The following is an 8,435-nucleotide window of genomic DNA, read 5'->3' as shown; positions in this document are numbered from 1 at the left end:
TGGGTTGAATTTTGTCCCTATAAAATTCATATTTGACATCTTAACCCCTTGTATTGCAGAATATGATCTACTTGGGAATAAAGTCATTGAAGATATAATTACTGTTATGATGAGATCATTAGGGTGGGCACTAATCCAGTGTGACTGGTGTCCTTATGAACAAGAAACATTTGAACACAGAAACTTGCATATAGGGAGAATGCCACATGAATAAAAATGCAAAGATTGGGATGGTACTTCTACAATGCCAGCTAAGGAATGTGGAAAGTTGCCATCAAATCACCAGAAACTGAACAAAGGTTATGGAACACATGAACTTTTGTAGCCCTAAGAAAACACCAACACTGCTAAAATCTTTATCTTGGACTTCTATTTTCCAGGGCTGTGAGATGACACATTTCTGTCACTTAAACCACCAAGTTTCTCATAATTTATTATGGTGGCCCTAGAAAATAATACAGAAGGCAAAATCAAGATTTGTCTATTACAGCTGCTGTTCTAGATAAGTTGTCTTGGACATACGCAGTTTTTACTATAACATACCAGAAGTCAAGTAAACATCTTTCTAGGCTTTGCTATGTTTATTTTTTAATGTTAAGATGTGAGATGTTGTAGGTTTGACTCTTATTCTTTTCATGGTGGACTACACTTATTGATCCCTTTTGACAGCAGGCTTTGTGTTTAATTGATGGTAATGTCTCTAGAGTCTAATAGAGCTTTTTGCATGACAAAATAGGTGTTAAATGAATGCTTATTTTTTTTTAAGAACCACTATTGCAGAATTTACAGTAAGAATTAACTATGAGTAGCATTGGTGGAACATGATAGGCACTAGATGAATTAGTATAGAAAGAAGCAAAGGACACAGAACTTTACTTCGATGATTGAATTAGTTTTCTATTGCTGCTGTAAAAGTACTCCAAATTCCATGCCTTTAAAATAACATCAATTAGTTTAAAATTTGGTAAGTCCATTTAGAAGTCCAATGTAGGTCTCAATTGACTAAGCTCCAATTGTCAATACAGCTGCCTTTCTTTCTGGAGGAATGAGATTCACTTCCACGCTTTTCCAACTGCTAGAGGTCATATCTATTCCGTGGTCCAGGTGCCCCTTCCTTCACCTTCAAAACCAGCAACACTGCCTCGCTAGTTATTCTTCCATAATAACTTCTCCCTCTGATTCTACTCTCTCTCTCTCTCTTCCACTTTTAATGGCTGTTGTGATAATATTTAACTTACCTAGATAATCCAGGATAATTTTCATACACTACCATTATTCAACCTACTACAAGAAGTTCATTGTCATTTCAATGGGAAGGTATGCAGGGTTGGAAGAAAGTAGAGATGAGTTTACCTAAGGTTTCCACTGGACTGATAGACAGTTTTTCTCTGCTTTACTGATATAATGAATGTTTAATTGAGATAGGTGTTTTTATAGCAGGGTCCTAATTGTTTTTCCCTTTGGGAGTTGATAGCACAACAAAGATATATTATACCTTTGTTTTGTATCTTTATTAAAATACAATGTTTTCTAAATTGTAAGGCTCTTAAATTTTGAAGTTATTCCTTAGTTATGATACATTGTTTATTTTGAAAATATTTTAAATTCTGGTCATATTTTCTAAAGTGTTAAATTCTAAACCGGTATTACATTAATATAAAGCTTAATGGTAAATTATGTTCCGGAATACATATTTTTAGTGTTTCAAATACATAAAAAAATAAAATATTTGTCTAATTCAAAATGGCACTAAAGCATGTAGAGTTAATTAGATGAGAGGAGGTAGAGAATAAACTGTTGCTAACAGATATAGTAGGAAAGAAGAAAATAAACCTTTTTCTTATTTTTTCTCTGATATTTTTAGTAATTCAGGAAACCTGCAACCATAAAATATCCAATGGACAGTAAGACACAGTGTTATAGTTCTTTTGCCCTCAAAGATGAAATTATAATGAGAAATCACACTTTCAGGACTTTGCAGAATCACGGTGACCTGAAGTGTAGGACTATATAATTCCTAAATCTCCTGGCTAAAACCTTTTTAAGAGTCTAATCCTCGAGAGGTGAGTAGTCAGGGTTTCCTATAAATAAATGCATTGCTATCAGTGAGCTGAAAACCAATCACAGACTCTAAGTAGTTAGAAGAGTTGAATTTTGTTCTAGGGTTATAATGAAGTTTATAAGCCATTTTTTACGATTTTGTCTATCCTTCATTCTTATTATGATATATATTAGATCTTAGTGTTAAAAGTTATTGTGTATACAGCAGAAAAAAATGTCTAATGTCTAGAAGACATTTTCAGCTAATTTCACACTGTGGATAGAGATTTTCTTTAAATTCTGTATTCTGATTTCTCTGCCAAAAAGAGATCAATATACTCAGGTTATAAACAGAAAACGACCAGCTCAACCTTTTACTTACTCTCTGATCTAAAGCTTCAGAAAACATTTTGTAAATCATGTCCCTTCCACAGTTTTTCACACCTTATAATATCAACCTTTTATAACTCAACAGAGTATCTTTACTGGTGTTTATAGTCCCTTAATAATTAGGAAATAAGGATAGATTACTTTACCTTTATAAGACTTTCTGGGGCTTTTTAGGGTCATGTGGAAATATTATTTATTTTTAAGGCAGAAGCTGAATAACTGCCACGGCAATGACAGTGATGTAGATAATTCTGTTCTCTGAACTATGCCTCGGAGTCTCCGCATAGATTTAGGACATAACATTTTCATGGGTGACAGGGACAGAGGTCATGGGGAAGGGGAATTATGATTCAATTTAGTCTCCACTGATTCCCATCGGTATAAAACTTCAACCAAACAATTTAATCACAATAACTGTTTTTTTTCTCGTTTTCACTGAATTCAAGTTGGCTAGTAGAACTTTGACATATTAAATAGCTGCAATCCAAAGATGTTCAAAGATTAACAGACATTTACATTTTCTGGATAGACCCGAGGAGGAAAGAAAAGACTTTATTATGTATTGGGGACCTGGAAACACATTATGATACACATATACTAATATATTTCTTGCATCTGGAAGAAAAGAAAACTGACAGTCTTTCACAGTCTTTTACAGTCTACTCACTTCCGTTTATTTTTAAAAAGTAAAATAACAGCTTCTTAAGCAAGGACTTAACGTTGTCCAAGAGGAGTCTCAAAATGTTTTTTACAATAAAAAATAAAAACAGGGAAGAAACACACACTATGTTATAAAGCGTCACTAAATATTGTGAGATGTTACATTTAATTCCAAAACACCTAATGCTCATTTTGATGACCCTTTCAGATTAAAATGGCTTGCCGAAGGGACTTGTTTTGTTATTAGTGAATTTTTCACAATTTTCTTTATAAAACACTATTAGGTATCTATTATGTTCTAAGCATTATGTTCACCATTTGAGGAACGAAGACAAAAAGACATGGTTGTATTATTTAGAAGCTTCACATGTAATGAGGGAGGAATGTGTATGCAGAGCACTTCGATATAGTTGGATGAGCATTCTAAACATGTGAATACAGTGAATAAAAAATTAAAAGTAACTTATTTTGCTTGAAGCCCAGAGAGATAAAGTGGGGGTTTGGGCCTGGGAACAATTTTCAGTTGTAACTTGTTGGAGCATAGAAAGGGGAAGAAGATACCAGGCAAAAAGAAGAGTGTATTTCTCAGAGTCCAATCAGGACAGGAGACCTCATTAATCTGAACAAGAGAAATATACAAAACTGTCAACTATTAACTATGAAAAAAAGATGAAAAAGATAATCCAAAACTATAATGAAATAGCAAATGTGGAAAGCAGCTATTGCCTCTAGGGCTGAGAGAGAGTGGCCAAAGAAGAAACAAATTGAAAAGGCACATTTTTCAACTTTTCTTGGTTCATTTTTATTTGTTGTCTTCCATCTAGTAGGTTGAACCAGAAAATAAAGACCCTACCAGAGGAACAGAAGCTTCTTTAATGATTAAACTTACCAAACTTGAAGATCTTGAAACAAAAGACTGTAGTATCTAAAGATTTTTAAAAGTACCCAAGTAGAATAATTAGCAAATCATTACTGAAAGATAACTCACTGACATTTTCTGACATTTAATTATGTTTAAGATCTGAAATAATGGGATGTACTATATTGACAATGAAAAAATAGATTTCAAAAGGTTGCATGCTTCAGTGTAATTTATTTTAGTGTCTGAAAAATTGCTTTTATCAAAAAATAGTTTGTCTTTTAAAACGGCCAGTGCTAGCAATTAAAATGAAAATAAAATCCACTTGGTTTACTTACATGTGAAACATATTAAGTAGATCTGCATTAGAAATGGAAAGACTTTCAAATCTGCCTTAAATGTGTTGCACTCTTGATACCATTTTCTGTACTGGCTGATCGGAAAATATCTTACATAGTTTGGGATTGTGGTTAATTGAAACAGGAAAAATGAAAAAAGCAATTGTGCTTCTGTCATGGTCTTGAGTTTCCAAACAGTTTCTGACTCATTTCATTGGCACAGCTGCTGCAGCATAGCACTGCAACTTTCCATGGCCACATGCAGAATGGTTTTCAAAGACCACCCAAGCCAGAGGAAACCAGGGCTGCTTATTATAGTTCATATGTTGAATGATTAAAAAGCCATATCAAAGCAAAACATTTCTATTAAAGACTTGCTTTTTTTTCCTGCCTTAAGGATTTTTACATCTCATTATCATTATTTTTAGTTGACTCATAATTATGTACAATTTATGAGGTACAGTATAATATTTTGATACATGTATACACTATAATAATGAAATCAAGGTGATTAGCATATTCATCACCTCAAACATTTGTAATTTATTGTGTTGGGAACACTCAAAATCCTCTCTTCTGGGTATTTGAAAATATACAATAAATTGTTACTTACTGTCACCCTACAGTGCTGTAGAACACTAGGATCTATTCCTTCTATCATGTTGAATTCATTTACCAACTTCTTCCTATCCTCCTTCAAATAGCCCTCCAACCTGGAACATCATTTTACTATGAAAAATAATGAAATCTTACTATTGTCAGCAATATGGATGAGCCTGGAGGACATAATCTGAAATACAATAAGCCAGGCACAGTTAGGTCTTTTGTTAACCTAACATAGACCTGCTGTGCTGGCTCTCTTCTGAGCTACTAAACTAGGGGAAAAAAATGAGTTGCTGAACTGTCAGTGATTCTCTTTATAAATGCTACTGTATTCTTCCTTCATTCCCTTGCCATGTGTTTATTACATCACCGATTATTTTCAACATTGTTAATTTCTGTCTTAGATTAGTTTATCTCAGAATCAGCATCAGGTTTCTCTCTCTCTCTCTCATATATATATACACACACACACATATGTATATATATGTATGCGTATGTGTATATATGTGTGTGTGTGTGTGTGTGTGTATGTGTGTATATATATATATTTATTTCTCCTCAAATTTCTTTTCACCATGTGTAGAGTTTCTATATGTGTGTGCAATGCTCATTGGTAGGCCTTGCCTCCTGTTATATAATTTTCTTTTTTTTCTTCTTTCCAGAGAGAATATGTATTAATTCTTATATTTCGAGAGGCTAGAAAGACAATGCTGTGGTTTTAATTTTTCTTGAAATCAAATGGTGGTAGCAGGTAACTTGATTTTACAGAACTCTTCTGTCTCCAAGATCTTTTCAGTAGCATTAAAAGAATTAGCACTTAGAAATTTGTATGGCCAATCCTTCACATGTATTTTTAAGTACTATATATTTTTGAATTATCCTTGAACAAAATGTTACCCTGTTCTCAGCATTTTTATCTAATTCCTTAAATCAATATACTTTTCAATATCACATCAGTTAGGAGCCCAGTGTTACCTTGATGTAGCACTAGTATTCATTGTATCTCTAGTGCATTTCATGCAAAGTCACAGGCATGTGATTACAGGCTAGGGTATCTCTGTTTCATACTTCACTACAGCTCTTATAAGCTTAAGGGAATTGACAGTAAGTTAATTAACAACAGTGAACTTCAGTTTTCTTACCAAACTGTGTTTCAGTTTTTCAGTTTACCTGCTTCTTAAATTGAAATAGTTATTTTGAGGAGCATATTAAATATTTCAGGTAGGTTTTTAAAAATTATGTATGTATTTATTTATTTATTTATTTTGAGACGGAGTCTCGATCTGTCGCCCAGGCTGGAGAGCAGTGGTGTGATCTCCGCTCACTGCAACCTCAGCCTCCGGGGTTCAAGCAATTCTCCTGCCTCAGTCTCCTGAGTATCTGGAATTACAGGCTCCTGCCACCACATCCAGCTAATTCTTGTGTTTTTAGTAGAGATGGGGTTTTGCCATGTTGGTCAGGCTGATCTCAAACTCCTGTCCTCAGGTGATCCACCCATCTTGGCCTCCAAAAGTGCTATAATTACAGGTGTGAGCCACCACACCCAGCCCATAAAAAGTTTTGTTGATAGTCTGCCCCCTATTTCTTTGTGCCACCCCGGGTTCCTCTAAAGCTGCGGTAGACATTGCCTGTATATGTATTACTCTACGTCTGTGCCTGATGATTTTTCCTTGCCTAGTACCACAGGAGAAACCTCAGCTTATGGGGAAGGTATTCTGGAAAATAAGTGTTTGATTGGATAGATAGTTCACATTTTCTGTCTATTAGGGTGAAAATATTAAGGCATGGCTTATATAGACCCCTAGAGAATTTCCAATAAAGTGAACCCTAATTTCTCATACCAGTTGCATGCTTGTTAATGCATCCCTTATTGTATTTTCTTCTTTCCTTGCCTTAATTGCCCATTGTTTTAGTTATATTACCTATTTTTACTTCACTCTGTGTCTTAGGGTCTGCTTTGGTCAGAATCTAAACTAAAACATACTTTGTGAAAAGTGCATACCTGAAGACCTGGCCCAGGTATTCTTCACCACAGTCAGCTCTCCAGCTTACTTAGCTCTCTTTTGACATTATCAGTGTTTATCTGCTCTGTGTTCTATCTCTGGATCTTTAGAAGTGATTGTCTACTCATCCTCCTTCCAAAAAAAATTATACTAAGTTGCTGTTTTCTTAATATTATTACATCTTTGTTCTGAGATATTTTTGCTTAAATAGATAATCATGAAATGAAAAGCCATAGGCAAAAAAAAAAAAAAAAATGAATCCCTGTAATAATTTAGATACTTTGTGGCTTGTCAGTTGGGGAAATAGTCTTAAATATAAATTCTTTTAAAATGTCTCTAAATAATCACAGGTAGGTAATGAAACATCCTAATTAATTCTATCTACATCAGTATGTCTTAAAATAGATGAGTCATTAATAGCATAATGACATGGTGCCAACAATTCCAAATAAGTTTTATGTGATTCTCACGTTGTATTTTCTTAAAGTATTTTGCACTAAAATGAAAGAGAATGAATTTTTGAATTTCCTTTATTCCTACCAGACATGAATTTTACATGGTGCCACTTCACTTTCATAATTGGAATAGATCAAACTTCATGGTAACGAAAAGATATCCTGAACTTGACATAATCCTCCAAGAATCATTTCAATGTATTATGGGTCCTTCAGATAAACGTAATTATCATTTTTTATGTAAAAATTATCAAAAATGGTTTGAGATTTCAGTTTCCTTTTGCATGGATTGGCTAAGTAGTTAATTATAAGAAATAATTGGATAGATTTCCTCCAAAAAAACTAAGACAATAAATAAAATGGTATTTAAAAAATATTATTACAGTCTTATAGTGCATAGTTCTTTAGATGCATTCATCTATAAGCATCAGCAGTCGGCACTCCCGGTACTTTGGACTAGATAATTATTTGTTGTGGGAGGTTGTGCTGTGCATTGTAGGATGTTTGGCAGCATCCTTAGTCTCTACCTACTGGATGCCAGTAGCACCTCCTCACCAGCAATTACAATAAAAAACATCTCCAAACATTTACAAAATATTCCTGAGGGACACAATTATTTTAGATTGAGAACCACTGATGTATGTGTATATATATGTATGCATGTATATATATATGAACATGTATATGTATATATATTCATCTGCAAGTGGTTAGCATAGATCCCTGAACATGTTTGCTACATGCTTAAGGAGGAAGGGAAGAAGAGATTTACTGAAATTTACTATGATACGCGATTCTGTTTTTACATTTAAATATTCAGATTCAATAATTGACAAGCATGTAATCCAGGCAATCTCTCAACCAAATAAAAATAGGCAGTAATGACTATATACAAAGCCAGAGCTACTTGATCATGAACATTTTTTTAACTTAAGATTTACAGCTATTTGCTATCCTGACATCAATCTTTTATTGTATTCCAGTCTAGTTGGTTAAATGAAGTTACTGATTTCCGAGTGGGCGGAGCAAGATGGCCGAATAGGAACAGCTGCAGTCTCCAACTCCCAGCGCGAAGGACACAGAAGAC

This window comes from Colobus angolensis, unplaced genomic scaffold (assembly GCF_000951035.1).
Source record: "Colobus angolensis palliatus isolate OR3802 unplaced genomic scaffold, Cang.pa_1.0 Scaffold234, whole genome shotgun sequence".
Lineage (NCBI taxonomy): Eukaryota > Metazoa > Chordata > Mammalia > Primates > Cercopithecidae > Colobus > Colobus angolensis.
This window is presented reverse-complemented; position numbering follows the sequence as displayed.